This window comes from Anolis sagrei, chromosome 3 (genome assembly GCF_037176765.1).
Source record: "Anolis sagrei isolate rAnoSag1 chromosome 3, rAnoSag1.mat, whole genome shotgun sequence".
Classification (NCBI taxonomy): domain Eukaryota; kingdom Metazoa; phylum Chordata; class Lepidosauria; order Squamata; family Dactyloidae; genus Anolis; species Anolis sagrei.
The window spans coordinates 268,802,099-268,821,159 of NC_090023.1; positions in this window are offsets into that span (position 1 = coordinate 268,802,099).

Consider the following 19,061-nt stretch of genomic DNA (forward strand, 5'->3'; position numbering starts at 1 on the left):
TTTAATTATTAATTTAGTAGAATAGGGAGGAGAAATTATTATTAAGGAGGGAAGGCAGGCACTCACTCACTCTGGCGGGCCCTCAAGCGCTGCCGCCGAGTCGGGCCCGGCTCCTCCGAAGCTAAGGTTTCAGTGCGGAATTGGGAGAAGGGGCTCCCCAAAGGCCATCTAGTCCAGCCCTCTGCTAAGGTTTGAATGCGGAATTGGAGGAAGGGGCTCCCCAAAGGCCATCTAGTCCAGCCCCCTCCTAAGGTTTCAATGCGGAATTGGGAGAAGGGCTCCCCAAAGGCCATCTAGCCCAGCCCTCCGCTAAGGTTTCAGTGCGGAATTGGGAGAACGAAGCACACCCACCGCAAAGGTGAGGAAGGAGGGACGGGCCGCCTTCCCGCTGAGGGTCGCTCGCCCTCTCGCTCGCTCGCTTAGCCGGCGCCTTCCCTGCCCTCTCCTCCTCCTCCTCTTTCAGGCTCTGACTGGCTAAGGAGAGGAGAGAGAGGAGAGCTCCCAGCAAACATAGCCATCTTACGTATTTTCGAAATGGACGGAAATACAAAAATATTTGGCGCATGCCGTTTCGATATTTAAAAACACTTCCGGGTTTAAAAATAAGTTTTGTAATCGTTTTGTAATTGCTAAAATTAACGAATATTTAACGAATTACAAAATTAACGAACGAAACCGCCCAGGCCTAATCTGCATGTGTATTGGGGAAATTCATTGCAGGGCTTGTGTCCCAGCACTAAACCTTCTCCATCCAAGACTCTTTCTCAGGAGTGAAAAGAGGTATTTCAAAAGGCTGTTGAGCAATTTAGAATGGCTGTGGATAGTGAGATCCAAGCCATTGTGAGTTTAGCCTGATGAGAAAAGAAGCCAATATTCTAGAATATTGGGTGTGATCCTGGATTCATCGCTGAGCCTGGAGCCTCAGGTCTCGGCGGTGGCCAGGGGAGCATTTGCACAGCTCCGGCTCGTGCGCCAGCTGCGCCCGTACCTCGGGAAGTCTGACTTGGCCACGGTAGTCCACGCTCTGGTCACATCCCGTATAGATTACTGCAACACGCTTTACGTGGGGCTGCCCTTGAAGACTGCCCGGAAGCTTCAGATGGTCCAGCGCTCGGCAGCCAGGTTGCTAACAGGAGCGGCACTCAGGGAGCATACCACTCCTCTGTTGAGCCAGCTCCACTGGCTGCCAATCTGCTACCGGGCACAATTCAAGGTGCTGGCGCTAGCCTACAAAGCCCTAAACGGTTCCGGCCCCACTTACCTCTCCGAATGCATCTCCACCTATGAACCGACGAGGACATTAAGATCGTCCGGGGAGGCCCTGCTCTCGGTTCCGCCTGCGTCACAGGCACGGTTGGCGGGAACGAGAGACAGGGCCTTCTCGGTGGTGGCCCCTCGGCTATGGAATGCCCTACCCATTGACATCAGACAGGCCCCTTCGCTGCTGGCGTTTCGGAAGAAGCTTAAAACCTGGCTCTTTGAGCAAGCGTTTGGCTAATCAGCGCAATCGAACATAGGATGACGGTAAATTGAACATAGGAATGGCACAAGGATTATGAGACTGGATCTTGTTTGTGATCGAGGCATTATGTATGATTGTTGTGTATTTGCTACTGTGTATGATGTGTTTTAATTGTTATTGTTGTGTTAATTAACATTGTGTAAACCGCATTGAGTCGCCTAATAAGGTTGAGAAACGCGGTATAGAAATAAAGCAAATAAATAAATAAATAAATAAATAAATCCCACCAAGTTGAAGCAGAAGCTACCAAGGTATTTATTTCTGTTCCAGCTGATTGGCCGGGGGGGGGGGGGGCACGTCAACAAGCCAGGAGGAGCAGCTGGGGACTCATGCAACTCACCGATGAGAGCCTGGGCCCTGCTTCAACTGCTCAGCTAGTGGTGTGAGAGGAGACGTGGCTACAGTACAGACAAAGAGAAATATTTGTTTTAATAGTTGAATTATGTCTGGTCTTTCCTGGGCCTTATTGGTAGATGATGGCTAAAAGCCCTCAAACCTGAGCTGGTTTTTGACATAAGGTTTCAAAACAACATTTCTGTCTGGCCCCTCAGAGCCAGCCCATTGACAAAAAGTACAGCAATATTGATATCTTGATGAGGATCTCCTGATCCAGCTTACTGGGGAAGGGAATGTCATTGTTTGGGTAGTTGCGACATCCCCTTCTCCTCACAGAGGGGAAATATCCTTTGTGAAGAATGATTTAAGTGGGTTGTTGTAGGTATTTTCAGGCTGTATGGCCATGATCTAGAGGCATTCTCTCCTGATGTTTCGCCTGCATCTGTGGCAAGCATCCTCAGAGGTAGTGAGGTCTGTTGGAACTAGGAAAGTGGGTTTATATATCTGTGGAATGACCAGGGTGGGACAAAGGACTCTTGTCTGCTGGAGCTAGGTGTGAACCCATTTTTCCTACTTCCAACAGACCTCACACCTCTGAGGATGCTTGGCATAGATGCAGGCGAAACGTCAGGAGAAATGCCTCTAGAACATGGCTCTATAGCCCGAAAAAACCCACAAGAACCTAGTGATTCCAGCCATGAAAGCCTTCGACAATACATAGGTGTGAATGTTTCAACTGATCACCTTGATCAGCATTTGACGGCCTGACAGTGCCTGGGGCAATCTTTTGTTGAGGGGTGATTAGATGTCTTTGTTTATTTCCTCTCTGTTGTTGTGCTGTTGTAATTTTAGAGTTTTTTTTTAATACTGGTAGCCAGATTTTGTTCATTTTCATGGTTTCCTTCTTTCTGTTGAAATTGTCCACATGCTTGTGAACTGTCAGGCCATCAAATGCTAATCAAGGTGATCAGCTTGGGGAAAGTGTATATATAATGTGGAGTCAATATTTCCATTCTTAATCCACAGTTTCCTTGCAGGGTCACACAACATACTTGTCAGAGAATGTTATATATGTAATTCAATGTCCCTGCAACATACTAGACATTGGTATGACAACCAGGCCGCTAAAAACTAGAATGTATGAACACCGCTCTCGGATTAAGAATGGAAATACTGACTCCACCTTATACATACACTTTAGGGAGAAAACACATTCAAGTCATAGTTTCAAATTCTGTGCTTTGGAAAACTTACACACCAAACTTTTAAATTTAAAACTCTGTTTCCTAAGGGTCTTAATGGCAAACTTGATTTCACTTGCTACTTGTAACATGTATTTAAGGTCTACCAGGATTATGAGCAATTGCTCATAATAGAATATTCTGCAGGCGAAATGTCAGGAGGGAATGCTTCTAGAACATGGCCATATAGCCCGAAAAACCTACAACAACCTTGCATCATGTGCATCTACATTTCCCACATAATGCAGTTCAAACTGCAATATGTGGCAGTGTAGATCTAGCCACAGAGCCATTTTGCTTGGCCACAATCATCCTAGAAATATTGGAAATAAATAAATAAATAAATAATATTTTTATTGTTGAAATATTGATGGGAAAATTGCCACCAAAGTGTCTCACCAAGATTCCTTCTTTGTGCCTGATATTCCCATTCCTCCTTGTTTAGATTCACATGTTCAGAATGTGGGCATTGGTGGAACTCCTATAAAGTCATTCTCCTGTTCCATGTGCATTGGGAGCCGCACAAGAGGCAAGGATGCATCCAGATGAGGTGCTTCCAGCAACAGTGCCACAAGTGCTTTTCCAAGCATGAAGAGCCAGAATTTACAGTGGAGTTGAAGTCAATACGGACTTTAGGAGGGTCTCCCCAGTAAGAGAGACCCCTAGGACCGCACCAAAGAGGGCCCGCAACCTTGGCGAGGACAGAGAAGACGAATTCCGGCGATAAAAATAGCAAAAATAATAATTGTCTCACCAAAGTGGAAAAAATGGCAACCGAGGCTTTTTATTGAGCGATTCAGCTGAGTCGGATGCAAATGCGGGGATAGCTCACCCACAAGCATGCCGTTACAAGGTTTGCAAGCATTTTTATAGCCAAAACATGTACAGAGATTTCAAATTTCCCGCCCGCCCTTCCCCGCCTGGCTTGACGGTGATTGGCTGGTGGCCAAACAGCTGGGAGGAGGCTTGGTGGCCCGCCCTCAGCCTGGGCCAATCACAAGGCTTCCCCGCTTCTGGAGAGCCTATCAGGAGGCTTTCCCCGCTTTGGGGAATCAGCGAATCAGGGAAGAGGAGGCGGGACCATCAGGGACAATGGGGAGTAATGGGATTATGACATCTTGAAACCTACGTGTCCCTGCATCCGGGGGGGGAATCGGCCAGCTGGGGCATTGGGTTATTGTCTTGCTGATAAAAAAGTTGATTGACTTAAGAAGAGTTTTACTGTCCCCGATCTGATAAGAGATGTTTGCTTTGTGTGCTGGGTAAAGGAAGACGGAACTGGGCAGAAGACCCCCCAGTGGGCAGTCTGGCCCGCATTGTTTATAATAATCAGAACTTGGCTGTAGGAAGCATCTATCAATCAGATCAACTCAGAAAATCAATAGAAGCTTCCTTTGCTATTCTCCATGCAAGAGTTCGTGGAATGTTTGTTTTGTGGGGGCAACAGCCCCCTCGGGCACTGGTTGTTTTCCTAGTCGTCTCTCTAAGGTTGGGCAAGGGGCTGAGGGCAGGGCAAAGCGTAAAAGATAATTCATAGGAAGATACATACATTCAAATCATAAACATAGCAACAAACTCCATCTTTGTCCCACATCCCAAGTATATTTAATAAAAGAATTAATTTTATTTGGAGGCTTTGAGTCCAGTGTTTCTGAAGAAAGTTCATAGGGAAATGGTGTTTTCTGAAGTTCCAAACAGGCAACAGAAAGTCCTTGATCTTTGCAAAGGCTGGCAGATGGAACTCCGGCCATGCTGCAATGGATTCACACTTTGGTCCTTGGAAAACTAGAATCTCTTCCCAAGGTCTGGGGCCCCTTGGCCAGGCTCCTCTCTGAAGTCCCATGGGGGAACCGCATCAAGTCCCCGGGTCCGGAGCTTGGCAGAGGCGAGAGGCAGTGAGGAGCAATGGAGCAGCAGCCACGGAACTGGCATTTTGACAATCAGCTGTTTCTAATAAAATATATTCTCAAAACTTGAGAGGTTATTTCCCGGGCGTAGGGATCCTAAATAAGAAAAGCGAGATAGCAGATAGGTTTAAAATTTAGTACAGAAAAATAAGACGTTAAAATGGAGCCGATCTTCCATTTTGTGATTTTGTGGATATTGAGATCTGAAAGGAGAGACTCCGTATCCGCAGTTTCAAATAACACAGATCCGGCGTTCCCGGAACGCCAGGGAGGCATTCCGGGCAGGCTCGTGGTTCCCTGGAGCCTGGAAAAGGTTACTTTCATGCAAATTGATAGTTCAGGCAGGGAGAGACACAAAGTAACAAGCGAGAAAGTTAAAAAGTTGCAATTTCAAGTATCTTTATTAGGGGAATAGTTACAATGTTAGGGCTTGGGGGAAAGTGATAGAAAGACACAGAGGCTGAGTGCAGTCCCAGTTTGAGCTGTCTGTTGGGGCACATTTCATCAGTTTATCCAAATTGTGACTTCTAGGAACTGCGGAACTCTCCGTTGCATGTCAGACCAACTTGAAGGCGGAGGTCTCCGCTGCCCTCGATGAGTCCGCTTCTAAAGTCTTGGACCGCTTGATCGTCACCATAAGAAAGGAATGCTATGGAGAGCACATCGAAGATGCAGATCTCTCTGAGGTGGTCATCCACAGCACCGGTCCTCACCGGCGTGAACTTTGTGAAACTTGTCAACTGGGATTACACAAAGGCTCACAAGATGGGTATAAGGGGGGAGTGTCCACATGGGAGCCTGAAAGGATACACAATTGGCCTCTAAGTGGAGGGCATCAGGGGGGAAAGGTTCACTTGGGAGCATTACCATCGCCTTCATTATCATTATGATCTTGGTTGTCCTTTATACGTGTGGGTTACTCTGAGCAAGGCAAGAATCCAGATTCAGGAATCCTAGAACCATAGAGTTGGATGAGACCCCTGGGTCATCCAGTTAAACCCCATTCTGATATGCAGGAGGACACAATCAAACCATCCCTGACATATGACCATTCAGCCTCTGTTTTAAGATGTCCAAAGAAGGTGACTCCACTGTCATAAAAATTTAATGTGCAGATTTGATAAATGAGATTTTTCGTACTTGCACGAGAGTAATGCGAAATAAAAACCCTAACACCTTTCCCCCAATTTTGGTTGAGTTTCCTTTTGTGTAGAAAGTTGGATTAGGCAAGGAGGGGGGTGGGGATTGCATTTTGCATAAAGTTACCTTACTTTTACTTACTTACTTAGGCGATCCCTCGTAGCTTGAGGATGATTGTCTTCCAGATGAGGAGTCTTGGTGGTGGGTCCATAGATGGCTGTGGAGCCCTATTCTTGATCCACATGGAAGATGGTCCCGGTTGGGGTTGTCTTGACACACCTTCCTCTTGGCATGTTTCTCTCTTTCGCCCTCCATTCGTGCCTCTTTGAATTCTGCAGCACTGCTGGTCACAGCTGACCTCCAGCTGGAGCGCTCAAGGGCCAGGGCTTCCCAGTTCCATTCGTGCCCAGTTCCATTCGTGTCTATGCCACAGTTTTTAAGGTTTGATTTAAGTCCATCTTTAAATCTCTTTTCCTGTCCACCAACATTCTGTTTCCCGTTCTTGAGTTCGGAGTAGAGCAACTAGTTTGGGAGACGGTGATTGGACAACATAGCTAGTCCAGTGAAGTTGATGGCGGAGGAGCATTACTTCAGTGCTGGTGGCCTTTACTTCTTCCAGCACACTGACATTTTTCCACCTGGCTTCCCAAGAGATTTGCAGGATTTTCCAGAGGTAACGCTGATGGAATTGTTCCAAGATATGCATGTGACATCTGTAGACATTCCACGTCTCACAGGCGTATAGCAGGGTTGGGAGGATAATAGCTTTATAAACAAGCACCTTGGTCTCCCTATGGATGTCCCGGTCCTCAAACACTCTCTGCTTCATTCAGAAAAATGCTGCACTCGCAGAGCTCAGGCGTTGTTGTATTTCATTGTCAATGCTGACTTTGGTGGAGAGGTGGCTGCCAAGGGAGCGGAAATGGTCCACATTTTCTAATGTTACACCATTAAGCAGAATTTCTGGCATTAAAATTACCATAGTTATGAGATATTAAGCCAGAGTTTTGATTCTGTAACTACTACTGGGAATTTCATAGAATCCTAGAATTGGAAGAAGCGCCCAAGGACCCTCTGTTCCAACCCCCTTCTTCCATGCAGGAAGACACAATCCAAGCCCTCCCAACAGATGACCATCTAGCCTCTGTTTATAAACATCCAGAAAAGGAGATTGTAATCCCAGGCAACAAGCTCATATTGAAATGGAGCAAATTTGCGTGGCCGCAGATAGTGAGTTCTGTGCTGCGGATAGTGGGAGCTCGAGACCGTGAGCCTTTACTATCAGGAAGTTTTGGAAGGATCTCTTTTCCTGCAGTTTGAATCCGTTGCTCCACTGTGTCCCAGGCCTCTTCTACACTGCCATATAAAATCCAGATTATCTGCTTTGAACTGGATTATATGGCGGTGTAGACTCATATAATCTGGTTCAAAGCAGATGATGTGGATTATCTGCTTTGAGAATCTGGATCATAGGGCAGTGTAGAAGGGACCCTAGTCTCTACGGCAGAAGAAAACAAGCTTGCTCCATCTTCAATTTCATATCCATTCAGATACTAGGCTATCAGATCCCCTTGATCATTTTAGTCGCCCTCCTCTGGACACAGTCCAGCTTGTCAATATTTCTCTTGAATTGTGGTGCCCAAAATTGGACACAATATTCCAGGTGTGGTCTAACCAAAGCAGAATAGAGGATGGGGAGCATGACTTCCCTGGATCTAGACACTACACTCCTATTGATGCAGGCCAAAATCCCATTGGCTTTTTTTTGCTGTTGCATGACATTGTTGGCTCATGTTTAACTTGTTATCCATGATGACTCCAAGATCTTTTTCACACGTCCTGCTCTCAAGCCAGGCATTGTCCCCCATTCTGTATCTTTGCATTTGGTTTTTCCCCCCTAAGTGGAGTATCTTGCATTTGTCACCGTTGAACTTCATTTTGTTAGTTTTGGCCCATCTCTCTAATCTTGTTATACTTTGATGTTTATTTTTTCAGTCGCTTCCGACTCTTTATGACCTGGACCAGGCCATGCCAGATCTCCCTGTCAGCTGTGGCCACACCCAGTTCTTTCAAAATCAAGCCAGTCACTTCAAGGCTAACATCTGGCCCCTCTTCCCTTCCATTTCCCCCAGCATCACTCTCTTCTCCAAGCTTTCCAGTCTTCTCATTATTTTTACTTATTTATTTATTTATTTATTTGACTTGTATACCGCCACTCCCAATTTGGCTCGGAGCGGTTTACAGCATAGATTAAAACAATACAACCAAGTTTAAAATACAATAGAAACGAGAACAGACATAGTCCTGAAATATTCACCCATCGAAAGCTTGTCGGAAAAGAAAGGTTTCACAGGCTTTCCGAAAAGGAAGTAGCTCTCGGATGGTTCGGGTTTCAACTGGCAAGGCATTCCATAAATAAGGGGCCACAATCGAGAAGGCTCTCTGCCTAGTCGAGGACAGATGATAAGTCCGGATGTTGGGGACTTCAAGCAAATTTTGGTCTTTGGACCGGAGTAATCTCTGGGGTTGGTAGGGGGATAAGCGGGCCCTCAGGTACGCCAGCCCCAGACCATTATGTGACCAAAGTACTTCATCTTTGCCTGTAATATCCTTCCCTCCAGTGAGCAGCTGGGCATTGTTTCCTGGAGGATGGACTGGTTGGACCTTCTCGCTGTCCAAGGCACTCTCCGAATTTTCCTCCATCACCACAGTTCCAAAGTGTCTCTCTTCCTTCGCTCAGCCTTCCCTAAAGTCCAGCTCTCACATCCATTGATGACTACGGGGAATACCATTGCTTTGACTATGCGGATCTTTGTTTCCAGTGTGATGTCTCTACTCTTCACTATTTTATCGAGATTGGCCTTTGCTCTGCTCACAAGAAGGAAACATCTTCTGATTTCCTGGCTGCAGTTCGCATCTGCAGTCATCTTCACACCAAGAAATACAAAGTCTGCTTCCTTGGAGACTAGGACGCGGAACAATGGCTTCAAACTACAAGAGAGGAGATTCCATCTGAACATGAGGAAGAACTTCCTGACTGTGAGAGTCGTTCAGCAGTGGAACTCTCTGCCCCGGAGTGTGGTGGAGGCTCCTTCTTTGGAAGCTTTTAAGCAGAGGCTGGATGGCCATTTGTCAGGGGTGTTTTGAATGCAATATTCCTGCTTCTTGGCAGAATGGGTTGGACTGGATGGCCCATGAGGTCTCTTCCAACTCTTTGATTCTATGATTCTATGATTGCCTCCATGTTTTCTCCCTCTATTTGCCAGTTATGCTTCAGTCTGCCTGCCATCATCTTGGTTTTTGTGACGTTTAACTGCAATCCAGCTTTTGCCCTTTCTTCTTTCACCTTGGTTAGAAGGCTCCTCAGCTGCTCCTCACTTTCGGCCATCAGAGTGGTGTCGTCTGCATATCTAAGGTTGTTCATATTTCTTCCAGCAATCTTAACTCCAGCTTCGTTAAACTAGAACTCCTTTAATTCCATAGCATTGCGCCATGGCAATGAAGTATTGTCAAACTGCATTAATTCTATAGTGTAGATTTATTTATCGTGTCATCAGCAACCATACCATTGTATTACAATTCTAACAGAGCAAAACAAACACACAGATTAAAAAGAAAAAGAAAAAAAAACAGATTTTGTAAATTTGGTAGTTGGTTAAATGTCCTTTGACCAGTATCTGGCCACTTGGAGTGGTGTTGCCGCAAGAAGGTCCTCCATTGTGCATGTGGCAGGGCTCAGGGTGCATTGCAGCAGGTGGTCAGTGGTTTGTTCTTCTCCGCACTCGCATGCCGAGGATTCCACTTTGTAGCCCCATTTCTGAAGGTTGGCTCTACATCTCGTGGTGCCAGAGCGCAGTCTGTTCAGCGCCTTCCAAGTCGCCCAGTCCTCTGTGTGCCCAGGGGGGATCTCTCATCTGGTATCACCCATGGATTGAGGTGCTGGGTTTGGGCCTGCCACTTTTGGACTCTCACTTGCTGGGGTGTTCCAGCGAGTGTCTATGTAGATCTAAGAAAACTATGTCTTGATTTAAGTCGTTGACATGCTGGCTGATACCCAAACAGGGGATGAGCTGGAGATGTCTCTGCCTTGGTCCTTTCACTATTGGCTGCTACTTCCCGGCGGATGTCAGGTGGTGCAATACCGGCCAAGCAGTGTAATTTCTCCAGTGGTGTGGGGCGCAGACACCCCGTGATAATGCGGCATGTCTCATTAAGAGCCACATCCACTGTTTTAGCGTGGTGAGATGTGTTCCACACTGGGCATGCATACTCAGCAGCAGAGTAGCATAGCGCAAGGGCAGATGTCTTCACTGTGTCTGGTTGTGATCCCCAGGTTGTGCCAGTCAGCTTTCGTATGATGTTGTTTCTAGCACCCACTTTTTGCTTGATGTTCAGGCAGTGCTTCTTGTAGGTCAGAGCATGGTTCAAAGTGACTCCCAGGTATTTGGGTGTGCTGCAATGCTCCAGTGGGATTCCTTCCCAGGTAATCCTCAGAGCTCGGGATGCTTGTCTGTTCTTAAGGTGAAAGGCGCATGTCTGTGTTTTAGATGGATTAGGGATCAGTTGGTTTTCCCTGTAATAGGCAGTAAGAGCACCTAGAGCTTCGGAGAGCTTCTGTTCTACCATCTCAAAGCTCCCTGCTTGAGTGGTAATGGCACGATCATCAGCATAGATGAAACTCTCTGTCCCTTCTGGCAGTGGCTGGTCATTTGTGTAGATGTACCCTACCTGGTTTTTCTTTTAGCATGCACTTTTATCGATATAAACCCACTTCTAATAGATGAAGAACAGATTATAGTAAAGTCTCAAATTATAAAGCTGTATTGTATTGTATTGTAGATGTAGCTGATATAGTGCCAAAGAACTCTGTATTTTCAGTCTATTGCATCAGCTCCTTTGGAGAGGATTTCCTCTTCCTATAAACAGCCTGATGCAGAAGTTCTAGAAACGAAACTTAAGAAAAGAATTCAATCCCATGTTCCTTGTTTGTACAGCTACATACTTGATTTTATATTTTAGACTTGAGTGCCCATGCAAACAAGACGGAGAAGGACAGAGTGGAGTATGTAAATGGTAAATGCTTTTTGTTCATTTATATTGACACTAGCTTAGGTACTCAACGAACTGGTTCTTCTCCACGTGTCCTGGGTTGTCATACTATTTGGAGCCAATTCACACTCCAGAATTATAATGCTGTTTTTTTTTTTTCACTTTAACAAACTTGGCTTGTTAAAGTGTTTAGGTGATGCTGCACCTAAAAAGGCTAACATGATTCTAGGCTGCATGAAGAGGAATACGCCATATTTCTTCAATTGTAATATGCCACTGATTGTAAGATGCACCCTAATTTCAATAACACCAACAGCCAGATCTGGCCACGGTGGTCCACGCTCTTGTCACATCCCGGCTGGATTACTGCAACGCACTCTACGTGGGGTTGCCTTTGAAGACTGCTCGGAAACTACAACTAATCCAGCGAGAAGCAGCCAGATTGCTCACCGGAGCGACGTACAGGGAGCATACAACCCCCCTGTTGCGTCAGCTCCACTGGCTGCTGATCCAATTCCGAGCACAATTCAAAGTGCTGGTTTTGACCTACAAAACCCTATACGGTTCCGGCCCAGTGTATTTGTCCGAACGGATCTCCCTCTACGTCCCACCTCGAAGCTTAAGATCTTCTGGGGAGGCCCTGCTCTCGACCCCGCCACTGTCACAAGTGAGGCTGGCGGGGACGAGGTGCAGGGCCTTCTCAGTGGTGGCCCCCCACCTGTGGAATTCACTCCCCGGGGAGATTAGATCGTCACCTTCCCTTTTGGCATTTAGGAAAAAACTGAAGACCTGGATCTGGGATCAAGCCTTTGGTCATTCTGACAGCTAACTGAAGGATCTGATGATAGACAAGGACAAATGGAATGGAACGGATATATGGACTCTGAACCCTGAGCATGAGACTGTTTTATTGTTTTATTATGTACTGATGTTTTTAATTAATTGTTGAATTGTTTGTATTTGTATTGCTTGTGAATTGCCTTGGGCATCTAATTGTGCCCCCACTGTAAGCCGCCCTGAGTCCCCCCCGGGGTGAGAAGGGCGGGGTATAAGTAAATGAAATAAATAAAATAAAATAACGCATACGTGTGATTCTGAAACGCACCTCATTTTTAGAGATGTTTGTTTACATAGGAAAAATATGAGTGTTACAACTGAAGCAATATTTTAAGAGAGGAAAGTGAGATATTGTTACAAATATAACAACAACAACCACAACAACTACAACAATTGCAGACAGCCCTGTACAGAAGTTCCAGAAACTAAACTAAGAAAAAAATTAATCTCATGATCCTTGTTTATACAGCTGCACCCTTGAGTTCATTTTTAAGACTTGACTGCATATGCACATAAGAAGTATATAAAGTAGGGCTGGGCAATTCGTTTCGTTAATTCGTAATTCGTTAAAAAATTCGTTAAGTTTTGAATTACGAAACGATTACAAAACCTTTTTTTAACCTGGAAGTGTTTTTAAATATCGAAACGGCAGGCGCCAAAAAATTTTGTATTTCCGTCCATTTCGGAAATACGTAAGATGGCCGCCTGCCGATGCTTGCTGAGAGGGCGAGCTTTTACTTTTCCTTGGAAGGGAGAGGGGCGAGCGAGCGGCGAGCGAGAGGGGCGAGCGAGCGGCGAGCGAGAGGGGCGAGCGAGCGGCGAGCGAGAGGGGCGAGCGAGCGGCGAGCGAGAGGGGCGAGCGAGCGGCGAGCGAGAGGGCCCGTCAGAGTGAGTGCCTGCCTTCCCTCCTTAATAATAATTTTAATTTCTCCTCCCTATTCTACTAAATTAATAATTAAATTTAAAAAATATTTAAAAAATATTGAAAAAAAAAAGGGCGCCATCTTTACAAAATGTTTTGTAAATATTTACGAAATTTCGTAAATACCGAACTTTTTTTTTGGAAAATTTTGTAATTATTTTAAATATCGAAACAAAAAAAAACCCCAATTACAAATCGATTTTAGAAACAAATTTTTGCGTTGTTACCCAGGCCTAATATAAAGGATAAGTTATTTTTGTTCATTTATATTGACAGTAGCTTAGAAACTCAGCACTGTCCGGGTCAGGTCTATTGTAATGTCATTCATAAGAAATAGTCATTGTTTGCTTTTGTCTTCATGACTACTCCCATTAGAAAATGCATAAAGATGTGGGTGAGCTACATGCCCCAACATTGTGGCTCAATTCCCTCCAAACTCCACCAGTATTCAATGTTGGCCATGTTTGTATGTATGCCAAGTTTGGTCCAAATCCGTCGTTTGTGGGGTTGACAGTGGTCTTTGATTCTGGGTGAAGTACAGCTCCCAACATCATGGGTGAATTCCTTGAAAACACCATCAGTATTCAAAGTGGTTATGTTGGTTATTAGGCTTGGGCGGTTTCGTTCGTTAATTTCGTAATTCGTTATTAATTCGTATTTAAATTAGCTTACGATCCGATATTGAGCCATGCAGGAGTAATTAAAAATCGAAACAAATTTTTCAATTTATTTCGTAATTGTTTCGTAATTGTTTCAAAATTGTTTCGAAATTGTTTCGAAATTATTTCCGTATGTCTGGTGCAAGTTTTAGGGTTGTTGTTTGTTTTATCAGTGATAAAAAATAAATTATCACACCAACAGTCAACAACAGAGGGAGAGGGAAGCTTCAGAAGTTCCCCCTGTCCCATTTGGAGGGTTTTTTAGCATATTGCGCAATTGCGTCAGCCATTAACGAATCGATTCGTAATTGTTTCGTAATCGATTTGTAATTTTATGAAATTTCATATATTTCGAACTTTTTTAAAGAAAAATTCGGAATTCTTTTAAAAAACGAAACGCAAAAACCCCCTAAAAACGAAACGAGTTTAGAACCAATTTTTTCCGTAGTTACCCAAGCCACACCTAGAATATTGTGTCCAATTCTGGGCACCACAATTCAAGAGAGAGATTGACAAGCTGGAATGTGTCCAGGGGAGGGCGACTCAAATGATCAAAGGTCTGGAGAACAAGCCCTATGAGGAGCGGCTTAAGGAGCTGGGCATGTTTAGCCTGAAGAAGAGAAGGCTGAGAGGAGATATGATAGCCATGTATAAATATGTGAGAGGAAGCCACAGGGAGGAGGGAGCAAACTTGTGTTCTGCTTCCCTGGAGACTAGGACGCAATGGAACAATGGCTTCAAACTACAAGAGAGGAGATTCCATCTGAACATGAGGAAGAACTTCCTGACTGTGAGAGCTGTTCAGCAGTGGAACTCTCTGCCCCGGAGTGTGGTGAAGGCTCCTTCTTTGGAAGCTTTTAAACAGAGGCTGGATGGCCATCTGTCAGGGGTGATTTGAGTGTAATATTCCTGCTTCTTGGCAGAATGGGGTTGGACTGGATGGCCCAGGAGGTCTCTTCCAACTCTTTGATTCTATGATTCTAAGACTGTCATGCTTGGGAAGCTGGAAAAGAGGAAGACTGCATTCCATATGGAAGGACTAAGGGTTCATCTACACCAGGGGTCCTCAAAGTTTATAAACCGAGGGCCAGGTCACAGTCCCTCAAACTGTTGGAGAGCTGGATTATAATTTGAAAAACAAAAACACGAATGAACTCCTATGCACACAGCACATCTCTTATTTGTAGTGCAAAATTCACTTAAAACAATACAATAATTAAAATGAAGAACAATGTTAACAAATATAAACTTATTAGTTTTTTCAATGGGAAGTGTGGGCCTGCTTTTGGCTGATGAGATAGGATTGTTATTGTTGTTGTGTGCTTTCAAGTCGTTTCAGACTTAGGTTGAGCCTGAGCGAGGGCTGGGTAAATGATCTTGGAGGGCCGTATCCAGCCCTTGGGCCTTAGTTTGAGGATCCCTGATCTACACTGTACAATGAACGCAGTTTGATGCTTTTTTCAACTGCCATGACTCAATGTTACAGAATCTTTGGAGTTTTTGTTTTACAAGGCCTTCTCTGCCAAAGAATTAAAACTTGTGCACCAGTTGCGCCCGTACCTTGGGAAGTCTGATCTGGCCACAGTGGTCCACGCTCTTGTCACATCCCGAATAGACTACTGCAACGCGCTCTACGTGGGGTTGCCCTTGAAGACTGTTCGGAAACTTCAATTAGTCCAACGGGCGGCAGCCAGATTACTCACCGGAGCGACATTCAGGGAGCATACCACTCCCCTGTTGTGCCAGCTCCACTGGCTGTCGGTTCAGTTCCGAGCACAATTCAAGGTGCTGGTTTTGACCTACAAAACCCTGTACGGTTCCGGTCCAGTGTATCTGTCCGAACGTATCTCCCTCTACGTCCCACCCTGAAATCTAAGATCATCTGGGGAGGCCCTGCTCTCGATCCCACCACTCTCACAAGTGAGGCTGGTGGGGACGAGGAGCAGGGCTTTCTCAGTGGTAGCCCCTCACCTGTGGAACTCACTCCCAGGGGAAATCAGGGCATCATCATCCCTCCTCTCCTTCAGGAGGAGGGTGAAGACGTGGTTGTGGGACCAGGCCTTCGGGCAATCAGGCAATTAAAAGACAATCAGGTGAATAAGATCAACACGATTGATGAAGTGGAATGGAAAACTAGAACTATGAGTTAGCAATCGCTGACCTTGTAAGAGAGGAACTGGGTTTGTATTGGTTTTTATTGATTTTATTGATATATGAATTAGGTAAAGGTAGGCCCCTGACATTAAGTCCAGTCATGTCTGACTCTGGGGTGTGGTGCTCATCTCCATTTCTAAGCCGAAGAGCCAGCGTTGTCCGTAGACACCTCCAAGGTCATGTGGCCGGCATGACTGCATGGAGCGCCGTTACCTTCCCCCCGGAGCGGTACCTATTGATTTACTCACATTTGCATGTTTTCGAACTGCTAGGTTGGCAGAAGCTAGGGCTGACAGCGGAAGCTCACGCCGCTCCCCGGAATCGAACCTGCGACCTTTCGATCAACAAGCTCAGCAGCTCAGTGCTTTAACCCACTGCGCCACCGGGGGCTCCGATATATGAATTAGTGTGATGTAATTGTGTAATTGTTTAACTTTGTGTCTTCATTGTTTTGTACTGCAGGCATCGAATCATGCCTTGCTTCTGTAAGCCGCCCTGAGTCCCCTTCGGGGTGAGAAGGGCGGGGTAAAAGAACCCCAAAAACTGGGCATGTTTAGCCTGAAGAAGAGAAGGCTGAGAGGAGATATGATAGCCATGTATAAATATGTGAGAGGAAGCCACAGGGAGGAGGGAGCAAGCTTGTTTTCTGCTTCCCTGGAGACTAGGACGCAATGGAACAATGGCTTCAAACTACAAGAGAGGAGATTCCATCTGAACATTAGGAAGAACTTCCTGACTGTGAGAGCCGTTCAGCAGTGGAACTCTCTGCCCCGGAGTGTGGTGGAGGCTCCTTCTTTGGAAGCTTTTAAGCAGAGGCTGGATGGCCATCTGTCAGGGGTGATTTGAATGCAATATTGCTGCTTCTTGGCAGGGGGTTGGACTGGATGGCCCATGAGGTCTCTTCCAACTCTTTGATTCTATGATTCTATGATTCTATGATTCTGTAAGCCGCCCTGAGTCCCCTTCGGGGTGAGAAGGGCGGGGTAAAAGAACCCCAAATAAATAAATAAATAAATAAATAAATAAATAAATAAATAAAGAAGACTGGTGCCTCACCAAACTTCCTCTCTTAAAATTCCATTGCATTGAGCCAGGGCTGCTGAAGTGATGTCAAACTGCTTTCACTCTATATTGTAGACACACCTGTAGTCAAGGAGGTCGTGGCTGCCCTGAGCTTGCAAGACTTGAGCAAGGTAGGACTTTGAGATTGCCATATATCAAAGTCAACTTTCCTGCAGTTTGGTTTAATAGTATGTTTTGTTAATTGGGGGACTCCTGTTCAACACCACAGCCTTTGACCTGCAGGGTTCCACAGGGCTCCATACTGTCCCCCATGTTGTTTAATATCTACATGAAGCCGCTGGGTGAGATCATCCGGAGTTTCGGGGTGCGGTGTCATCTGTACGCAGACGATGTCCAACCCTGTCACTCCTTCCCACCTGCTACTAAGGAGGCTGTCGAGGTCCTGAACCGGTGCCTGGCCGCTGTAATGGTCTGGATGAGGGCGAACAAACTGAAATTAAATCCAGACAAGACAGAGGTACTCCTGGTCAGTCGCAAGGCCGAACAGGGTATAGGGTTACAGCCTGTGCTGGATGGGGTCGCACTCCCCTTGAAGGCGCAGGTTCGCAGCTTGGGTGTGACCCTGGACTCATCGTTGAGCCTGGATCCCCAGGTTTCAGCGGTGACCAGGGGAGCATTTGCACAGCTCAGGCTCGTGCGCCAGCTGCGCCCGTATCTCGGGAAGTCTGACTTGGCCACGGTGGTACACGCTCTGGTCACATCCCGCCTCGACTACTGCAACGCTCTCTACGTGGGGCTGCCCATAAAGACGGCCCGGAAGCTTCAGCTAGTCCAGCGCGCGGCAGCCATGTTACTAACAGGAGCGGGACGCAGGGAGCATACAACGCCCTTGTTGTTCCAGCTCCACTGGCTGCCGATCTGCTACCGGGCCCAATTTAAGGTGCTGGTGTTATCCTACAAAGCCCTAAACGGTTCCGGCCCAAAATACCTTTCGGACCGCATCTCGGCCTATGAGCCCACGAGGGCCTTGAGATCGTCTGGGGAGGCCCTTCTCTCGATCCCGCCTGCCTCACAGGCACGTCTGGCGGGGACGAGAGAGAGGGCCTTCTCGGTGGTGGCCCCCCGGCTGTGGAACACCCTCCCTGTTGACATCAGACAGGCGCCCTCCCTTATGTCTTTCCGTAAGGGCCTAAAGACGTGGCTATTTGAGAAGGCATTTAACTGACTGCTACATCTACTGGTAATGACAACTGGAACGGAATATGGTTTACGAGCTTGGTTATGATTCTGTGATAAGTCGGAGCGGATTATTTAGTGTAATTTATTATTGTGTATTAGTGGATTATTGCTTATTGTAAATGTGTTTTTATATGTTGTACACCGCCGTGAGTCGCCCTAGGGCTGAGAACGGCGGTCAACAAATGCAGCAAATAAATAAATAAATTTGCACTGATGCCTATGGAGTTAATGCTGGGTGGCTAAGTTTCGTTTCTAGTAAATTACAAGTAGCTTGCCAATAATACGAAGTCAAGACAACCATGTGTTTACCAGTAAGCCAGGCTTTGGGAAGGCGTGGTTCAAAAGAGGGACCTGGGAGAGGAAGTATTGAGCAAAAACAGAAAGGCTGGAATTGCAATTGAAGTTGAAGGAGAAGAGAGAGAGAGAGAGAGAGAGAGAAGGTAAATCCGATATAAAGCAAAAAGATTTGCCAAAAAAAAAAAAGGGGGGGGGGATTAAGGCTTAATTCATGGGAGCAGAATTTGGGGAGGAAAATTCAGTCGGAAGCCTTTTTGCAAAGAACTGTTTCCTTTCCATAGGTGGCAAGATAGAAAAGTGGAGAAGATGCCTGTACATCAAATTGTTGCGCAAAAGATGTTGTGTGGTATAGAGTTGTGTGATAACAATCCTTGAAGAGGAGCCCAGTCCAGATTTCAGTCTGGAAACCCTATTTTGTATTCTTTGTTTAGAGGGGCTTGTGTATGCATATAAGGCTTCAAATTGCTTGTCGACAACCCCTAAATTTCAGGAGGTTTTCTTAGGCAAAGAATACTCAGAGGGCAAGATTCAGCCCATTGGGAGGGAGAGCCAATACTCCAGAGGACAGGAGCAGAATTCAAAACGATCTTGACAGATTAGAGAGATGGACCAAAACTAACAAAATGAAGTTCAACAGTGACAAATGTAAGATACTCCACTTTGGCAGAAAAAATGAAATGCAAAGATACAAAATGGGAGACGTGTGGCTCGAGAGCAGTACGTGTGAAAAAGATC